We start from the raw sequence: 18,715 nt of genomic DNA, 5'->3' as shown, positions 1-18,715 counted from the left end.
GGCATAGATACATAAACTGGAGTACTCAAAGAATCACGAGACATATACAAATATGAAGAAAAATATGATGACATATATGAGTAAGTAGAACTCGGATAAAATAAAACGGATGCATCTCTATGGCAAACCAGAACAATACCTATGATGACCACATCAGGCGACTCCACCTCAGGTCTAGTTGGGAATGCATAGCAGTGGGGCTGAGCCCCACCAATCTGATCTCCACCTCTCGGATGACCTCTCACTAACTGGAATCCATCTCTAGTTGTCTGACCTCCACCTCTGGCTGCTTGGCCTTGCCTCAAGCTTGTTGAGCGGGCGGTGGAGCAACTGCTACCCGGAATCATGGCACCAATACCATACTGTGTTACATGCTCTGAAGCCTGGGACAATACCTCTTGATATGACCCATACCTCTACACTCAAAGCATTATCTATGCTGACGTGGCTACTGAATCTGGGATTGACCCAGATGGCCCAAATAACCATTGTGATAGCTCTGAATCAGTGGTGCACTAATGGGAGCTGAAGGTTCATTGTATGATATCTGCTCAGGATGAGACCCAAAAGAATCATGACTTCCTGAAGCACCATGTAATACCTGAAGCGCTAACTGAACTAGCCAAATAGGATGACCTCTACCAAATGAACCCCTGCCTCCAGAAGAGGCACCACTGAACCCACCAAAATGACGAGGCCTCTTCTCAGATGCTTCCTCTCTACCCTAGCCATGAATCCTCTCGATCTGCCTGGCAATCTCCATAACCCGACTAAAAAAAATATTATCCTCGATCTCTCTGGACATCTATATCCTAACGCTGTAAGTAAGTCCATCTTTAAATCTCTGCACCCTCTCCCTCTCTGTAGGGATCAAGATAACTGTATGGCGGGATAAATCCATGAATCTGGTCTCATACTAAGTAATGGTCATGCATGCTACCTACTGGAGGCGCTCAAACTGACTGCGGAAGTCCACCCTTTGAGTGAAGGGGATGAACTTATCTTAGAATAGTTGTGAGAACTAAGCCCAAGTGAGAGGAGGTGAACTTGCTGGTATGCCCCGAACATACTTCTACCACCACCTCTTGGCAGAGCCATGCATCTAAAATATTGTGAAGTCAACTCCGTTGGAATCCATTATACCCATGTTGTGCAATACTTCATGGCAACGGTCTAAGAAATCCTGGGGGTCCTCAGAAGGTGTGCCACCAAAGCTAGTGGGAAACAACTTGCTGAACTTGTCCAACCTCTTCAACCTCTCGGTTGACATCGCGGGTCCCTCCCCGATTTGTGTAGTAATAACGGGTAGAGCTCTCCTAACTGGTAGAACTACTAGGGTCTGATATCCGTGAGCCATTTATTCTGGAGTGTGAGTAGTGGGAGCCTAGGCTCCTCCCCCAGCCTGAGAAATGGATGGTGCTATAGGGAACATACTGACCTGGGCCACACTCTTTATAAGGCCAACCAGGCGGATTAGGAAATCCAGAAGTATTGGGGTAGAAATGAACCCCTCTGCGACCTGAGCTGGTCCAACTGACACGACCGAAACAAAGATCTCCTCATCCTTCTCAATTTGAAGCTCAACGAAAGTTGTTGATGCACATGCTCTAGGATGAGCTCTGCCTCTACATCTGGCCCTACCTCGGCCCCGACCTCTTCCCCTGGTAGTAGTTGCAGCTTGAGGCCCCGAATCCTGATCAGCTATAGATGTCATACGTGTCCTCACCATCCGCGAGAGATTAAGAGACGAATGATTCAAACTTCAACAATAGAATAAAGTCGCACAATAGAGCATGGCCATCCATCTTGTTCCTATACTGTGAATCCTGCTACTTTCTTTCCATTTCCACTAATAAAATTCAAAAACCCCAATTGTGAAACCATAGACCAAAAAATGAAACCTCAAATCATCTGAGCTATCTTATGATCTTTCAAGTCCGAGCATACAGGGAGCTTCTTCAGAATTTCATCATGAAGATTCCGTACCCAGAGGTCAAACATAGTGACCTCTGTGTTCTGAGCTTTGTCCGATGAGTTTTTCCTTCAACGATCAAATTCTCTCCTCTCAGGTAAAAATCCTCACTGATTTCCCTCTATGTCTCATCTTTTCACTCGATTGCTTGCATCATCCGGTCTTCGTCACTCTCCACTACCTAAGTTCAAATATGTTAAAAACCTAAGGCATTGAATGCCACTATAAATTGGAGATTTTAATGCTCTCACCTAACAGAGCTAACACACAAAATAACCTAATACGAAGTACTCAATAGCTTATAGTTTCAATAAATAAATGTAGGTTTTTAACCGATTTCTCATCTCTTCTCTTTCCAGTTCTGAGTTCTGGTAATTGTTTGAGCTTTGGTTCCTAAACGGCTAAGCAAAATCCTTGTTTGGTTTGTTGGTCCAAGGAAGGTCAATGTACTTTGACCCTTTTCTCTCTTTTAATTACGTAGTTAAAATCATGCCTACTATGTTATCTTATGCTAATTAACTCTGCTTATGATATATTGTCATTAGTTTATTTCTACTCAATATGTGTTGTTACTTGTCCATAATCGACCACTATACTTTGGTACTATTTTTTTTAATAATCTGAAACTAAACCAATGCTAATCGGTCACTTTTGTAATCCTGATGAATATGTCTCTAAGTTGAATAATCTATATGTTGTTATACTTCTGTGATTAATAAAGAATCTAAATGGTTCTATACATATTTTGATTTTAGATTTTTCTTGATGATTTTACTATGGTCTTCATTGATGTTGCCTTAGTGATATTTGTTGATCTGTATTATACACCTAAAGTTGTTTGCCCGATAGACTTTATTAGAGCAGTTATGAATACTTAAGGATAAATATATGGTTTTCATTACAGCTAAAGTATATCAACTTATAATATTTGAGTTGACCTGTTCCTTCTAATGTGCTTCTGTTATCCTGTAACTCTTGAAAGATCATTGTCAAGTTTTCCTGTTAATTTTTATAACTGTTTGATCACATCTATGAGTTTCCCTGTATAAAATAATGCCCTGAAGAAACTAGATTAAGTTTTAATGAGATTTATGCAGTTAGTGTTGTATCCCGTCAATTGTTATCCACCTAGCTTAAGCTATGCCAGAAATGTGACTGAAGTTGCATTCGTTATGGTTGAGTATTATTTGTTGAGTTGGTAGTGCTAAACTTCATTATGTTAGACTAATACACTTAACTTGTATAACTGAACCATGGCTACTTAATATGAAACTCTCATTTCTCTGAACTTTCTGTAATGAACCTGTTGATCGGAACCTATACTCTACCATGTTGTAGTCTTGCACTTTTTAAGAATATTTCTTGTATGTACCTGATTATCTTCTCTTTAGTTTTCTGCACTCTATCATGTTCTTAAAGAAACTTCCTGCTTATCTCTCATACTCGTGCATGTGTCCTTATGTTGCACTGTCACATAATGGAAACTGAACTTTTCTAAGCCTTGACAAATTAACTGTTACTCACCTATAGACTTAAGAGAAACTCCCTGATGTTTATATGCCCTATTTAGGTATAACACTGTGAATTATCTCCAAATGAGCTTAGTATGAATGTGAGCTTCTTTGAAGTTTATGTCATCTGTTAAGTTGAGATCAATTTGTTTTCTTAAGTATCCGGTTAATACTCTTTAGAGATTCTGAATGGAGCTGCTAACTCACATACTTAGTAAGAATTGAAGGATTAATGTATGTGTGCATCTTTACTGAGTTTGAACATGGCTAAGGTATTATTACTGCAGCAAAGAATTTTTATAAGTCTGAATCTATCAGTAGGATTAGTAAGGGTAATGTAAATGTATCTTCTGTACTCCTCAAGTTGCTTGATTTAATTGTTTGGACTTATGAAATAGCCTGATGTTATGCTCTTCCTTTGTCTGTACCTGTAATTGGTTTTTTTGAATACTCTTGAGCATGCTAAAAGTATTGAAAGTGTACCATATACTTGTGTTTGGATTGTGGCCTCAAATGGTGTGATTGGTTGTCTTACACTCATAAAAATATTCTATAAAGTTTTCTGTGAGAAGTGTACATGCTTGAACCTTTGTGTTATTGTTACTATTACATTGAAGATTACAGAAAGTGCCTCATTGGCACTTAAACCTATAGGGAGGAGTAAGTGTGAGTGGTTAAGAGTATTTAGGAGTAAGGTTTAGTTTGTGGTTGAGATACCCTTCCTAACACAAGCAATTCTTGGGGTCCTTGAGACCCTTGTGAACTCTGAAGTGCGGGATCCAAAAGGTGTCTTGTCTATGAATGGAATTTTACCTTAAGCTTTTAACCATTAACATTTGTTAATCGCTTAAGGATTAGTGTTAAATGAAAGAAAAGGATTCACAGTTACTTTCTTTTCTCTCTTTGACCTTACATTAGTTTTACTACATTCCTAATTACTAGTACTTGTTACAGTTCTGTTTTGGGCCTTACATTGATATTATTTATATTTAAGTTTTATATTGGGCCTTATTACTAATGTCTTTCCTTTTCTTTTTTACACAAGTAACCGAACTGGGGCTGCTGAGTTCTCAAAAACTCACGCCCAAGTTCCAGCCTCGAGTTTGGTGTCATTGAAGTTGCTTGTTGTCGTTCGTTGTCCGCTGAGACTAATATTCTTCAGGCCCAAACCATGAGTCCAACTTCCTTTTCTTTATCACATTCCATAAATATTATGGTACCTTTATGTGTATATGACACTGATAATATTGAGTGAAGCTTTTATCTTTTATCTCTTTGAATTGCTTTAGCAACCTAGGCAATTTAAAACTATTGGTATATTAAAAATAAGTACTATCTCTTCAATAGTTAAATAACTTCAACATGCTTAGTTACTTCTACTATACATTTTTCTCTTTTCATTCATACTAACTGTTTTCATGAAGCTCTTTGAAGATTAAGACAGATTTGAAAAGTAAGCGCTCTCTTTCTAAAAAAACAAAATGATAAAATAATTTCCAAGTCGAGTTTTCTACAAACCAAATGAGTACCGTTGCGACCAAAGAACTTCAAACGGTTTTCTTCTAAACCCGAATGTAGAATTTGGAAATAGGTTTTCAAGGTATATTTAAACCCATTTCTCTAATAATCCTTATTTCACAAAGGTTACACAAACAACTATTTTGTTTCAAAAGTAAAGTATTGTTAAGCCTAGCCATACTTACAAAGTTTACAAGTAAAGCATTATAAGTCTACTTTCAAAAGTTCTTTCAATCACACAAATATGAACACTTTTCAAGGCTTTTACAAGTGAAGCTTATTCTTTCTCTTCAAAATGCATATACTATCTTCCTTTAAGTTTATAAGTTTTAAACATAAACATAGGGTAAGCTATACACTTTCAAGCACTAACTAAGTAGAATATAGACATGTAATTCCTTAAACTTAGTCTATGTCCTACGGACCTATCTTAGGTAGATTCAAGGGGGTGCCTAACACCTTCCCCTTAGAAGAACAAGAAATCTCACCCAAATATCACTGTTTAGTAGACTAATAGAGAAATTATTAAACAATTAAATATGTACCCTAGTGTACCTTTAAATATTAGGCGATGACTCTCTTTCATCAGGAAAGCCAATAGTTGACTCTTCTTTTGACTCGTGCAAAATAGAGTGCAACACTAGTTTCCTTCTTCGCGACCGCGGAGGGTGTCACATGTTAGCGATGAAGGATTTGGGGCAGGGGTGTTTTTATTCTTCGGGTTAGCGATCATGGAGTTGTGTTCGTGAAGGTTTAGGACTTGTGATCGCATAGAACAAAATTCAGTTGTCACCGACCCAACTTTGGAAGCTTATATCTTACAATTTATAAAGAATTTGGAGATGATCCAAAAATACAAGTTGTACCCCTTTGTGTCTAGTATTCAGAAAATCAAATCATTTGGCATTTGGATATTCGTATAAAATATTATGGCTGATACACTGCAAGATGTCTAAGAAGAGTTTGGTAAGGGTTATGGAAGTTTGTTCTTCGTGATCGCGGGGACATGGCCACAATCACATAGGGTAAAAATTATCCTGGAAAATTTTGTAATCGCGATTTCCAGGTTTGTGATTACGATCGCGAAAGGTACCGTGGAACAGTGTATAAATTACTCTATTTCAAAAGTTTCGAACATTAGTTCAAAGTCGGATTTGAATGAAACTTGTATGGTTGAACTCGTAATTAAATGGGTTATCAGATTTTTTGAGTTTTATCGGGTCCCGAGGTGCGGGCCCAGGTTTGACCTTTTGGTTGACTTTGAACTTTTAATTAAAGTTTTGACCTTTGTCATTTGCAATTGTTTCCTTAGGTATTATTTGATGTTTTTGAGTTGCTTTTGGCTAGTTGCGAGCCGTTCGGATATCGGTACGCGCGGGATGGCATTTGTGGAGTATCGTTTGGCTTGCTCGGTATTGGATTTGGTTTTTTTGAGGTGAGTAACATTTCTAAACATGATGCTAAGGGTATGAACCCCCGAATATATGTGATATGTGTTTGGTGTTGAGGTGACGCACATGCTAGGTGACGGGCATGTGGGCGTGCACCGTGTCAATTATGACTAGGTTGTTTATGTGATACTATACAGTTACCTAATCTTATTTTTATCCATGATATTTCTACACGGTAGAGTACTTGGGCTGTGATCCATGTTAGAAACCATGTTTAGACTATATGCTTATTCTGTTGGGACCCACTGAGATCATATCTACTGTGGAGTTATTTTCTTAAATTTTTGTTACATACTCAGTCATAGTCATTCATTTGCATATAATAGCACACTCTCTGCTGCTATTTATTGATACATCATATCATCATTTTGGGCTGATTATTATGACATTGCGATCCCGAGATACTGGAGAGATTGATGACTGAGTGAGGCCGGGGCCCTGTTTGTGAGTGATATTTATGGGATTGGGATGCACGCCACAATAGGATAATTCATTCATGCCATGATTGCCTTATTATAGTGCTTGGGATATATCTGCCCCTCCAGAGTTAGAACATCCACAACGAGCGTAGGTACCTACTGAGTGCGAGTACGAGTGCCGACAGCGAGTGCTGAGTGACTGTGAGGGCTGAGTGACTATGAAGACTGAGTGATTGGGAGGACTGAGTTAATTGATACTCTGAGAGTATGGATATGGTTTTATCATTGTGTTGCAGTACTTGACATACATACATAAAGATGCATTTTTCTCATGTTGTATAGTATTGTGTCATTCATGACTTCACATACACATTGACATATAAGCATAGAGATGTATTGTTTCCTCATGCCATTTGAAAATGAAACATTTACCTGTTGAAAATTTTGGGAAAATCAGAACTTTAAAAACTTACTCATATTTTGGTGATTTCAGTAAAGGATTTGGGTTTTCACTGATATACTTGAAAATCATTCTTATTTTTCGGAACTGTGAATGAGATGAGTATTAAATCTCTGAGTTTCCTATTTTATCACTTTTATTATGTTATTATGAACTGTTGTTGGCTATTGGTGTTGGACTCCGACCTTTGTTCCTGCTCGTCACTACTTTCAACCTAAGGTTAGGTTTGTTACTTATTGAGTAATCGGGGTCGGTTGTACTCATACTACACTTCTGCACCTTGTGTGCAGATGTTGGATGCTGAAGTTGATGTGAACGGTGGGAGCTGGATTTGAAGATATAGATGTGTTCCGGTCATAGCTTCCTCTTGATCTTGGTAACTTTAGAATTTTAATATGTTCATGTATATTTCAAACAAATGATGTACTTTATTTCATACCAGCTTTATAAATTTTAAATCTTAGAAGCTCATGATTTGTACTACCAGTCCTTGGAAAATGTATAAATGTTCAGTTATTTAATTATTCTTTTGTCTCAATAAATCTAATTAAATGGGATAGTTGTTAATTGGCTTACCTAGCGGGTTGAGTTAGGTGCCATTATGACTAGTTGGAGTTTAGTTCGTGACAAGTTGGTATCAGAGCTCTAGGTTCATAGGTTCTACAAGTCATGAGAAAATATCTAGTAAAGTCTTGCGGATCGGTATAGTGACGTTTATACCTATCTTCGAGAGGCTACATGGCATTTACGACAAACTTCCCATCTTTCCTTCCTTATCGTACGACATTGATTCAGTTTGAAGCGTATCTCTTTGAATTCCTTCCACTCAATCGTATGCGTACGTGAGCGCTCGATATCAGCTGTGCATCGACAATTTATGATTCCATGGATGAGGTGCGAGATATGTTTCTGGTGTGCTGATGATGGTCTAGTTTGAGGACTTGAGGTCGGGTTTTGACTGTAGCTTGAGCACGGGGTTTTCTGTTGTGTGAGCATGTTCTTTTGGACTCATATGTCTGGTAGTGTCCATATGAGTGAAATTTATGTCTCGATGATCAGTTGGATGGCTATATGATGAGTATGATGTGACAATGGGATATGTTCAGATGGTTTAATTTTGACGAGAAAAGTTTGCTTGAGATGTGAAAAGGACTATTGGATGCTCAATTTCTATGGATGTGTTATACAGCCTTGAGTTTTGAAGGTTTTGAGAGATTATTTCATGTTATTTCATTTGTGAAACAAATTAGATTCTCATGTCTTGTTGACGAGTTCATACTCGGGAAAATTAATTAATTGTGTAATAGTTGTGGCCGTGAAAGGGCATAGAGAGATGTTAGTTTAGGGCTAAACAGGTGGGTTATCGCTTGCAAGGTGATCTACGGATGTGTGATACTTATGATTTTATGTGGAGAGTTGTTTTCTACAGGTGGGTTATATGTGTTGTAATTTGAGTTTGGATTGGTTGAGAAAGTTGACCTGGCTGTCACAAGGATGAATGCGAACTTAGCGGATGATTTTAAGTATTATATGTTTTGTGTTACATGAGCTTATGAAGGATTTAGTTGAATTTCAGTACAGCATTTTGGCAGTAATAGAGTATGGGTATTGTAAGTTATCGAATGTTTTGTTCTATGGCTCTGGGGTAAGTTGGGGAGTCTGCTATCGACGATTTCATTAAATGGTTATGTGTTGTACTGGTTTCAGTTTGAGGCATACTTGTGTATTAGTTATGACTTGCAGATGTTGAGATCGAGGATGACTTGAGTGAGGAGATTTCTGGATACGATAAATATTATACTTTATGGGTATATGGAAATCACTGGATGGTTTGAGTTTGTTATTCGTGACAAATGTAATGTGCATGGAGTAGGGATTCATTCGATTGCTTAGAGGTATGGATTACTTCTTTGGGTGTTGGTGTGCTAATGGGTCACAAGTCATTCGTCTCGTGCATTGGATGGTGTCGAGACTCGTGGCATTTGTATATCATTATGGATTCTCTATTTCAGTATTAGGAAGGTGAGAGGAACATCTTTAGATTCATATAAGGTCTCTTCAGAGTGGGTATCTCGGTTGTACTACTTTTGGGGTGCTTAAGAGGGAATCCATTAGCTTATGGGCATTAGGGCGGTGTGGTTTTATGCTAGGATCTCTTGTGGTGAACTTTGGGTAAGGATCATAGTGTTTTGGCAAGGAGAAGTGTCAACTTGAGGGTAATTCGGAAGGAACTCGGAGAAATAGGAAAATTGGGTAGTAGGTTGGATCAGCACGGTAACGGATATGATCAGTTCTTTGGGTACATATTATGTGGTGAGTCTCTACAAGTGTTTTAGTGGCAATACTCTTGGGTTTGGCGACCTGCTTGGGTTGGTTGAGCTAGAGAGATTCAGTTTTGATGGTTTGGTTAGGTGCAAATGGGTTTCAGAGAGTTCTCGATGGTTTCTACCACGGTTTGAGATGGATATATCCTACTGGCGAGAGGAGCATATTGCGTATTGTGATTTTCTCCTGGGTGAGATCAAAGGGAAGCATTCCAAGTGACCGGGTATGTATTCTTCTTGTGACTCAGAGTTGATTATGAGATACTCGTGCTTTTAATATAATGGCATGATAGATGTGGTGTGTTGTGCGGGGTTGAGATTTGCATGTGCGGTCACTATTTAGTTTTCGAGGGAAGGTCATGAATTCTGAACAATATGAACGGTTTCAGATGTTTAGTGAATGTTATTACTACTTGGTATTGCATGAGAAGGGTGCGCATTTCAGAAGGCGCGCTGTGTTTTGGGTTACGGATGCTTCATTGGTATAATGGTACTCGCTTGGTTGATCGACTACTAATGTTTAGATTTTGCTATGTGGCACGGAAGAATTATGGAAGAATTTATCGTGGGATGATTATGTATGAGAGACGTGTTTTTCATTCCAGTGATGGAATTGGGGTTGGCTATGGTGATTCAGGTGTTCTATAGATTTTGAGACTAGGAGTTCTTAAAAGTAGATTATTTCGGGGTTACGGACTATGAAGATATGGCCAAGGTTAGCTATATGGTGGTATGTGTTATGGTTAGAACATTGTGGACTTTTGGAGGACTATTTATCCATTCGGGAATGATCGGAGTTGATTTGGGGGCCCATTGGGAGGCTTGAGGAGGATATGTATTCTGCACGGGGTCGAATTTATGGACTCAAAATTGTTAGAGCTGAGGGGTGTGTCATTTGGTTAGAGTTGAGATTGTTCATGTTCTGATATGTTATATGTGATACTCTTCTATGCTATGAGGGGTTGTGATTTGTTGGTTATATGCACACATGGTGCGGTTCTATTTGGGTCTTGTAGCCGAATCCGAGCGAGATTGTGATTGGGATGTGGAGTCATTGATTGAGCCTTGGTTATGGCCTATTTTCCAGTTGTGATATGTTGTGTTGTTTGCTTCTCCATGTTTATGGTCATGCACTTTGGGTACTTGACGTCGAATTGCGTGTGGTTGTTGATTTTGAGCATTGTGGCTTGAGGTATTTCATATGGGCCAGTGTTTAGATAGGGTCGCGCACTGCAGCGAAGTTATGTTGGGATATGATCCTTTGTGTTAGATTCATGTTTTTTGGTTATACTATGTATGATGAGTTCATAGCATTACGGTTGTGGTGGTATTTGTTGAGCTTGCAGAATAGTTCCCTCATTTGAGTCATTTTTCATTTTTGAGTACATTTGAGTTGTTGCGTATTGGCCACGGATTGCACGGTTTGTGGCTCTGGGTAGTATTGGTGTGGCATGTCTGTAGAGTAGCTTGCATTTGACGAGATGATATATTTGGGGCTGACGTGATTGCTATCGAATTTGATTATGATGTGTTTGGAAGAGTAATGACGGAAGTCAGCTTAGAATTCGGGCTATGGTTCTAATTAGGCAAGAGAGTTCCATGAGGTGTTGATCTGGTGAGTGGTTGTGAGTTTTGCGTATTTATTTCATCATCATCACCGTACGAAGGTTATAGAACGAGGTTTTATTTGATATGAGATTTATTACCGGCACCGGTGTGTTTTGAGAAGCAATCGCGGTCAGAAGTTATTGCTATGAGTATTTGAGTTATGTGGTATACCATATGATTACATCTTGGGTTGTGATTATGGCTCTATACAACTTGATCATACTTGTACAGTGTGTAGATGCGAGATTCGGGTCTTTTAAGGAGGTCTGGATGTTGGGAATTGGGTTCCAAGGTTTATGGGCTAAGGTTGAATTAAGGATAGTCAGTTAGGTTGTGTCATCAGGCTTATATGAAATAGGGTAACGTGGGATCACCCCCAGGTATGTGCACGGTAAGGTTACACAGCAATTTGCTAGCTTTGGAACAACGAGAACGAACATATGTTTAAGTGGGGGAGAATGTAACGACCCAGCCGGTCGTTTTGAGCATTTGCATATGATATATGACGAGCATTTGAAGTCTTGAGCATTATCGTATGAGGTATTATAACTTATATGAATCACCGATTTTGGTTTTCACGTTATTCAGAATTAGTTTGGAAGAATGTTGCTCAACTAGGAAACTTTAAGATAAAAAAGTTGACCAAGTTTGACTTTTGTGCATTTGACCTCGGATTGGAGTTTTGATGGTTCTGTTAGGTTTGAATGGTGATTTTGGACTTGGGCGTATGCCCGTATTTGCATTTGAATAGTTCTAGAAGGTTTCAGCACTCATTGGCGAAAGATGAAAATTTGAAGGTTTTGAATGTTCATAAGTTTGACTGATAGTTGACTTTGATCTTATCGGGTTCGAATTGTTGTTTTGGGAGTTGGAATAGGTTCGATATGTCAATTGGAACTTGTATGCAAAATTTGGGTTCATTCCGGATTGGTTAGGCTTGAATCGGATACTTGGTTAAAAGTTTGAAGTTTATGAACTTAAGAGATTGATCTTGATCGGCGATTCATGGTTTTGATGTTGTTATGTGTGATTTGAGGCCTCTAATAGGTTCATGTTATGTTTTAGGGATTGTTGGTATGTTCAGACGGGATTCCGAGGGGCTCGGGAGAATTTTGGGGTGGTTTCAGACCATTTTTAGCTGCTGGTTTTTTGCTACAGGGGTGTACATTGCGATCATGTAGAATTTGTCGCAATCGCAAAGAGTAAAATAGGAAAAATGGACATGCGAATAGCGATCACGTAGAATTGGTCGCAATCGCGTAGAATTGGTCGCAATCGCGAAGAGTAAAATAGGAAAACTGGACTTGTGAATCGCGATCGCGGACGCCTTTTCGCGATCGCATAGAACAAAATTCTGTTGTCACTGACCCGATTTTGGAAGTTTATATCTTGCAATCTATAAGTAATTTGGAGATGATCCAAAAATAAAATTTTTAGCCCTTTGTGTTTTATTTTTAGAAAATTAAATCGTTTGCCATTTGGAGTTTTATTCAAAACATTATGGCTGATACACTACAAGCTGTCTGAGAAGAGTTTGGAAAGGGTTATGGAAGTTTGTCCTTCGCGATCCCGGGGAAATGGCCGCAATCGGACAAGGTAAAAATTATCCTGGAAAATTTTGTAATCGCGATTGTGAGGTTTGTCACCACGATCGCAAAGGGTACCATTGGAATAATGTATAAAGTACTCTATTTTGAAGGATTCAGACATTTTAGCATATTTTGAGCTATGAAGCTCGGATTAAGGCGATTGTTTAGGCTATTTTCTCTACATGGATTGGGGTAAGTGTTTCGTGCTTGGTTTTGGTTATATTTCGTGAATCTATCTTCATTTTTGTAATTGGATTGTGAATTTTAAAGAACAACAATGGGGATTTTGTCTATAGTTTCATAGAATGAAATTTTGAGTTCTGAACATCGACTCTAAGTCAGATTTGAATGAAACTTGAATGGTTGAACTCGTAATTGAATGGGTTGTCGAATTTTGTAAGTTTTGTCGGGTTCCGAGGTGCGGGCCCGAGTTTGATATTTTGGTTGACTTTGGATGTTTGATTAAAGATTCGAACTTTATCATTCCTTAGGTATTATTTGATGTATTTGAGTTGTTTTTGGCTATTTTCGAGCCGTTTGGAGGTCGGTACATGTGGGATGGCATTTTTGGAGTATCGTTTGGCTTGCTCGGTATTGGATTTGGCTTGTTCGAGGTAAATAACACTTCTAAACTTGGTGCTGAGGGTATAAACTCCTGAATATACGTGATATGTGTTTGGTGTTGACGTGACGCACATGCTAGGTGCCGGGCGTGTGGGCGTGCACCGTATGAATTATGACTCGGTTATTTTTGTATTACTGTGTAGTTACCTAATCTTATTTTTATCCATGAGATATTGGGTTATGATCCATGTTAGAGACCATGTTTAGGCTATATGGTTATTTTGTTGGGACCCATTGAGGTCATATATGTTGTGGAGTTATTTGCTTAAATTGCAGAGTCATACTCATTCATTTGCATATCATATCTCAGTCTTTGTTGATATTAATTGATACATCACATCATCATTTTGGGCTAATTTTTATGACATTGTGAGCTCGAGAGACTGGAGAGATTGATGACTGTGTGAAGCCGAGGGCCTGTTTGTGAGTGATATTTATGGGATCGGGTTGCATGCCGCAACATGCTTTATTGATTCATTCCATGATTGGCTTATTATAGCGCTTGGGTTGGTTCTGCCCCTCCGGAGTTTGCACACCCACAATGAGCGCACGTACTTACTGAGTGCGAGTGCCTTGAGCGAATGCCGAGTGATTGGGAGGGTTGAATGACTGTGAGGACTGAGTGACTGGGAGGACTGAGTGACTGGGAGGACTGAGTGAATTGATACTCTGATCATATGCATATGGTTTTATCATTGTGTTGCATTACATTCGACATGCACACTTGACATACATGCATAGAGATACATTTTTCTCATGTTATACAGTATTGCTTCATTCATGACTTCACATACACATTGACATGTAGGCATAGAGATGTATTTTTTTCTCATGCCATTTGAAAATGAAACATTCACCTGTTGAAAGTTTTGGGAAAAATCACAGTTTTACAAACTTACTCAGATTTTTGTGATTTTAGTAAAAGATTTTGGTTTTCACATATATACTTGAAAAGCATGCCTATGTTCTGGAACTATGAATGAGCTGAGCATTAAATCTCTAATTTACTTCATTTATCACTTTTATTATGTTGTTATGAACTGTTGTTGGTTGTTGGTGTTGGACTCTGGCCTTTGTTCCAGCTTGTCGCTATTTTCAACCAAATGTTAGGTTTATTACTTATTGAGTATATAGAGTCGGCTGTACTCATACTACAATTCTGCACCTTGCGTGCAGATGTTGGATGCTCATCTTGCTTTGTACGACGTGAGATGGATTTGAAGATGTACTTGCGTTTCGGTCATAGCTGCCTCTTAATCTTGGTAGCTTTAGAATTTTAATTTGTTCATGTATATTTTAAACAGATGATGTACTTTATTTCATACCAGCTTTGTAAATTCTAAATTTTAGAAGCTCGTGATTTGTACTACAAGTCTTTGGGGAATGTATAAAGGTTCAATTATTTTATCATTCATTTGTCTCAATAAATCTTATTAAATTGGATAGTTGTTAATTGGCTTACCTAGCAGGTTGGGTTAGGTGCCATCACGACTAGTTGGATTTTGAGTCGTGACAATTCCATTGTTATTGTTGTATTTCATGTCCATTTATAATTTTTGTACTTTATTTATTAACAACTAGTAAGTGTCGATGTCAACCCCTCGTCGCTACTTTTTTGAGATTAGACTAGATACTTACTGGGTACATGTTGATTTACGTACTCATGCTACACTTCTATACAAAATGTGTAGGTGTTGAGGCAGGTACATCTGGTATCCGTTCAGACGCGCATCCATATTATCCAAAGACTTAGCGGTGAGCTGCTCCCCCATGCTACGATCTGTAGCACCCAGAGTCTCCTTCCTATTGTATTTTATATTTCTGTCTATTTTATTTTAGACATTAGTTGTAGTGGTTTGTATATTCTACTAGATTGCTCGAGCACTTGTGACACCGAATTTTTGGAATTTCTAGTAGATGTTTATGCTTTTTGTCTATTAATATCACCATTGCACTCTTATGTTTTATTTATGCTTAATATCACCGTGGCATTCTATACATAGTTTCTTTATTAAATTAAATTCATGATTTTAAAAGTAATAAAATGAATAATTCAATGGATAGTTTACCGTTGGCTTGCCTAACAAGGTACTCACTATAAACTTGTATGACTATAAGTAAAAACAATAGCAGAATAGAGGGCCCCAGAATAACATCTATGCTCAAATTCACAATACAACACCGATACGGAACCAATAGCCAAGGAAAATCATAATATATATCTTCTTCGTTGCGGCGCGCAACTCGATCCACATATTTATACATACCAATGCCGTTGCGGTGTTAAACCAATCCCATATATAATATTAATATCCATTGTGGAGTGCAACCTGATTTCAAATATCAGTACAAAACTGCTGCGATGTGCAACCCGATCCCAAATATCATATCAAAACTGTTGCGACGTGCAACCCGATCCCAAACATCATGATAAGGAATGTATGTAAAAGGAACTAAATGGGATAGTTGCTCTAAGACAATCCAATACAACAATTCACAGTGAAATAGGAACGAGTAAGGCAAATAAATAAGTAAATGCGTAAAATAAGTAAAAGAGGCTAACTAACAACGTATAAAAGAAATAAGCAAATAAAGGCGTACAATAAATGAAGGCATAGCTACAAGGGAACACATAGCAAATTGAAACATGTAACAAAGGAAGGCATGAGTCTAATAGGTAAAGGCAAGTAGAAATTAAAGCACGGAACGAATGATAACATGGAATTAAAGAATGCATAGTAATAATGGAAATCGTGCAATTAAGTAGACAATCCCGCATGCTTAACTCATGACAACACATATACATATGTGACCTAGCACATACGTCGTCCCTGCACACAAATCAAGTAGGAAATAGACCAAACAAGTCCTAAGTCTCTCAAGTCAAAGTTCATCATGATACTTACCTCTTTCCGGAATCAAATCAACAATAAACCATGACTTTTCCTTTAGAACAAGCCTCAAAACCAACCGAATCTAGTCAAATATTATTAAAATAATCCAAAATAAGCTTTAGAAACTACCCACAAATGAAAAAGTTTCAACATTTAACTAAGTTTAAAAAGTCAACAAAAGTCAACCACGAGCCCACGTGATCAAAATCTGAGATTCTGACCAAATCTTGATTGCCCATTCACCCCCAAGCCCGATTGTGTGATTTATTTCAAAACCCGCCTCAATTCGAGGTCTAAATCTCAATTTGTATAAAATTCCTAAATTCTGCCCAAAACCCCTATTTTCTACCTTAAAATTCATAGATTTGATATTAAGATTCATGAAAAGGTAATTGAAATTGATTGAAAACTAGTTAAAGTTGCTTACCAATGAATTTGGAAAGAAAATACTCTTTAAAAATTGCATCTAAAGAGTTTAGAGTTAAAAAATGGTGTAAAATAACATAAGTCCTAATTAATCCAACTTTTACCCAGCATGCAGGTTTGCAATTGCAATGCTCGCAGTTGCAGAGTCACAAATGTAACACACCAGCGATAATTGCGGTTACCCAGCCTTTGCAAATGCAGCTCCTTCTTCGCAAATACGAAGTTTCCCACTCCCAGCAACCTTCACAAATGAGATTCCTTGACCGCAAAATCGATGCTCGCAAATGTGAGATCTGCCGGCTATACCGGCAATAGTTGATGCACACAAGTGCAACATCATATAAACTCGCTCGCTAACTCAAATCATCAAAATAACATCAAATATCAAGAATCGATCGTTAAAACTAAAAATTCCAACTTAAAGTCAACTTTTGCCAATTTTCACATAATGCGTCGAAATACGCTCGAATCACCAGGGACCCTAACCGAACATGCATACAAGTCCAAAAATATCATAGGAATTTATCGAAATCATCAAAATATCAATCCGGGGTCGTTTACTTAAAATATTGATCATGGTCAACTCTAGCCTCATTTAAGTCAAAAATCACTTTTTCTTTAAAATTTTACATGTACACTTTTCGAAAAATGACACGTACCACGCACGTAAGTCATAAATCATTAAAATAAGTTGCGAGAGATCTCGAAACACAAGAAAGAAGTTTGTACTCAAAACGACTTATCGAATCGTCACAAAAAGTTTCTCATTAAGGGTAAAATAGATAAATTATTTTGAATGTTAAACCTCATCTACTCTTTGCTAAATTGTTTCACACCTTTTTAGAGAATCGAAAGCATACTAATAATTACTGGATTCAACCTATCAACTTAGTATTTTTGACATGGAATATATATGTATAATGTAAGAACGTAAATATTAAACTCTTAAAATTAAAATCCTAAAACCGTGTTTGATAGTTTTATGCACTTGACATAATAGAGTTTAAAGGAACGCAAAGGGTCTATATGCAATAGAATTTAGTTTTTTTTTCCCTTTACATATGTTTACACTGGACCAAATTGATCTGACTCTTATAACTAGATCTTAGCTGGCTCCAGTTGTAAAATATACGAATTAGAATAACTTGGACTTGAAAATAAAATTCAGGGAGCATAGATATTTATTTGAAAAGAAATCACTAAATTTTATTAAATTAAAACATACATTAGAATAAATCCATCAGGAAATATATTTGTTATGAATCATTTGAATTTCCATCTTTCATATTTTTCTTTTTATGTTGAAATTAAGTTAAGCACATTTGCAGTGACAAACATGCTTATTTCCCTCTAATTTGCAAGCTCCTCCGAGCTCACAGTCACTGACACAGAACGTCCAACATTTGCCATCATTTTCTGGACTATCATCTACACCAGGTACACATGAACCAAGTTCTGGGTGATCCATGCAACACTTTGCTGCATCAGCTATATTCTTGCAACCTACAAAATAACAACAATACATTATATATGTAAATATACACATATTATGTGTGCGCGTATATGCATATTTAGATTTTTTCTAACTAATGTATAAAATATCTTAAATAGTCTTATTATTTGAATGATCTTGTGCTTGAATAATATAAAATATCTCTCAGCCCTTTGAATAAAGAAATTTTAGCTCTAAATGTATAAATTCCTGCGTTATAGTATCACTTGAATTACAAAAAATTGAGAGCAGCACAATTAAGCACATTTTTTTGTGCAAACCAAAGATCTATTACATAAAACAATTAAAAATAATGTATCAAATAACATTGAGATATTAAAAGGTACGAACAAAAGTACCTATAGAAAGTATAAGGAGTGTGAAAAGAAGAACTGAAACACTCTTGATAGCCATGCTTATAGAACAA

This window comes from Nicotiana tomentosiformis, chromosome 11 (genome assembly GCF_000390325.3).
Source record: "Nicotiana tomentosiformis chromosome 11, ASM39032v3, whole genome shotgun sequence".
NCBI classification, from domain to species: domain Eukaryota; kingdom Viridiplantae; phylum Streptophyta; class Magnoliopsida; order Solanales; family Solanaceae; genus Nicotiana; species Nicotiana tomentosiformis.
The sequence above is the reverse complement of the archived record's forward strand: the minus strand, read 5'-3'. Positions refer to the sequence as shown.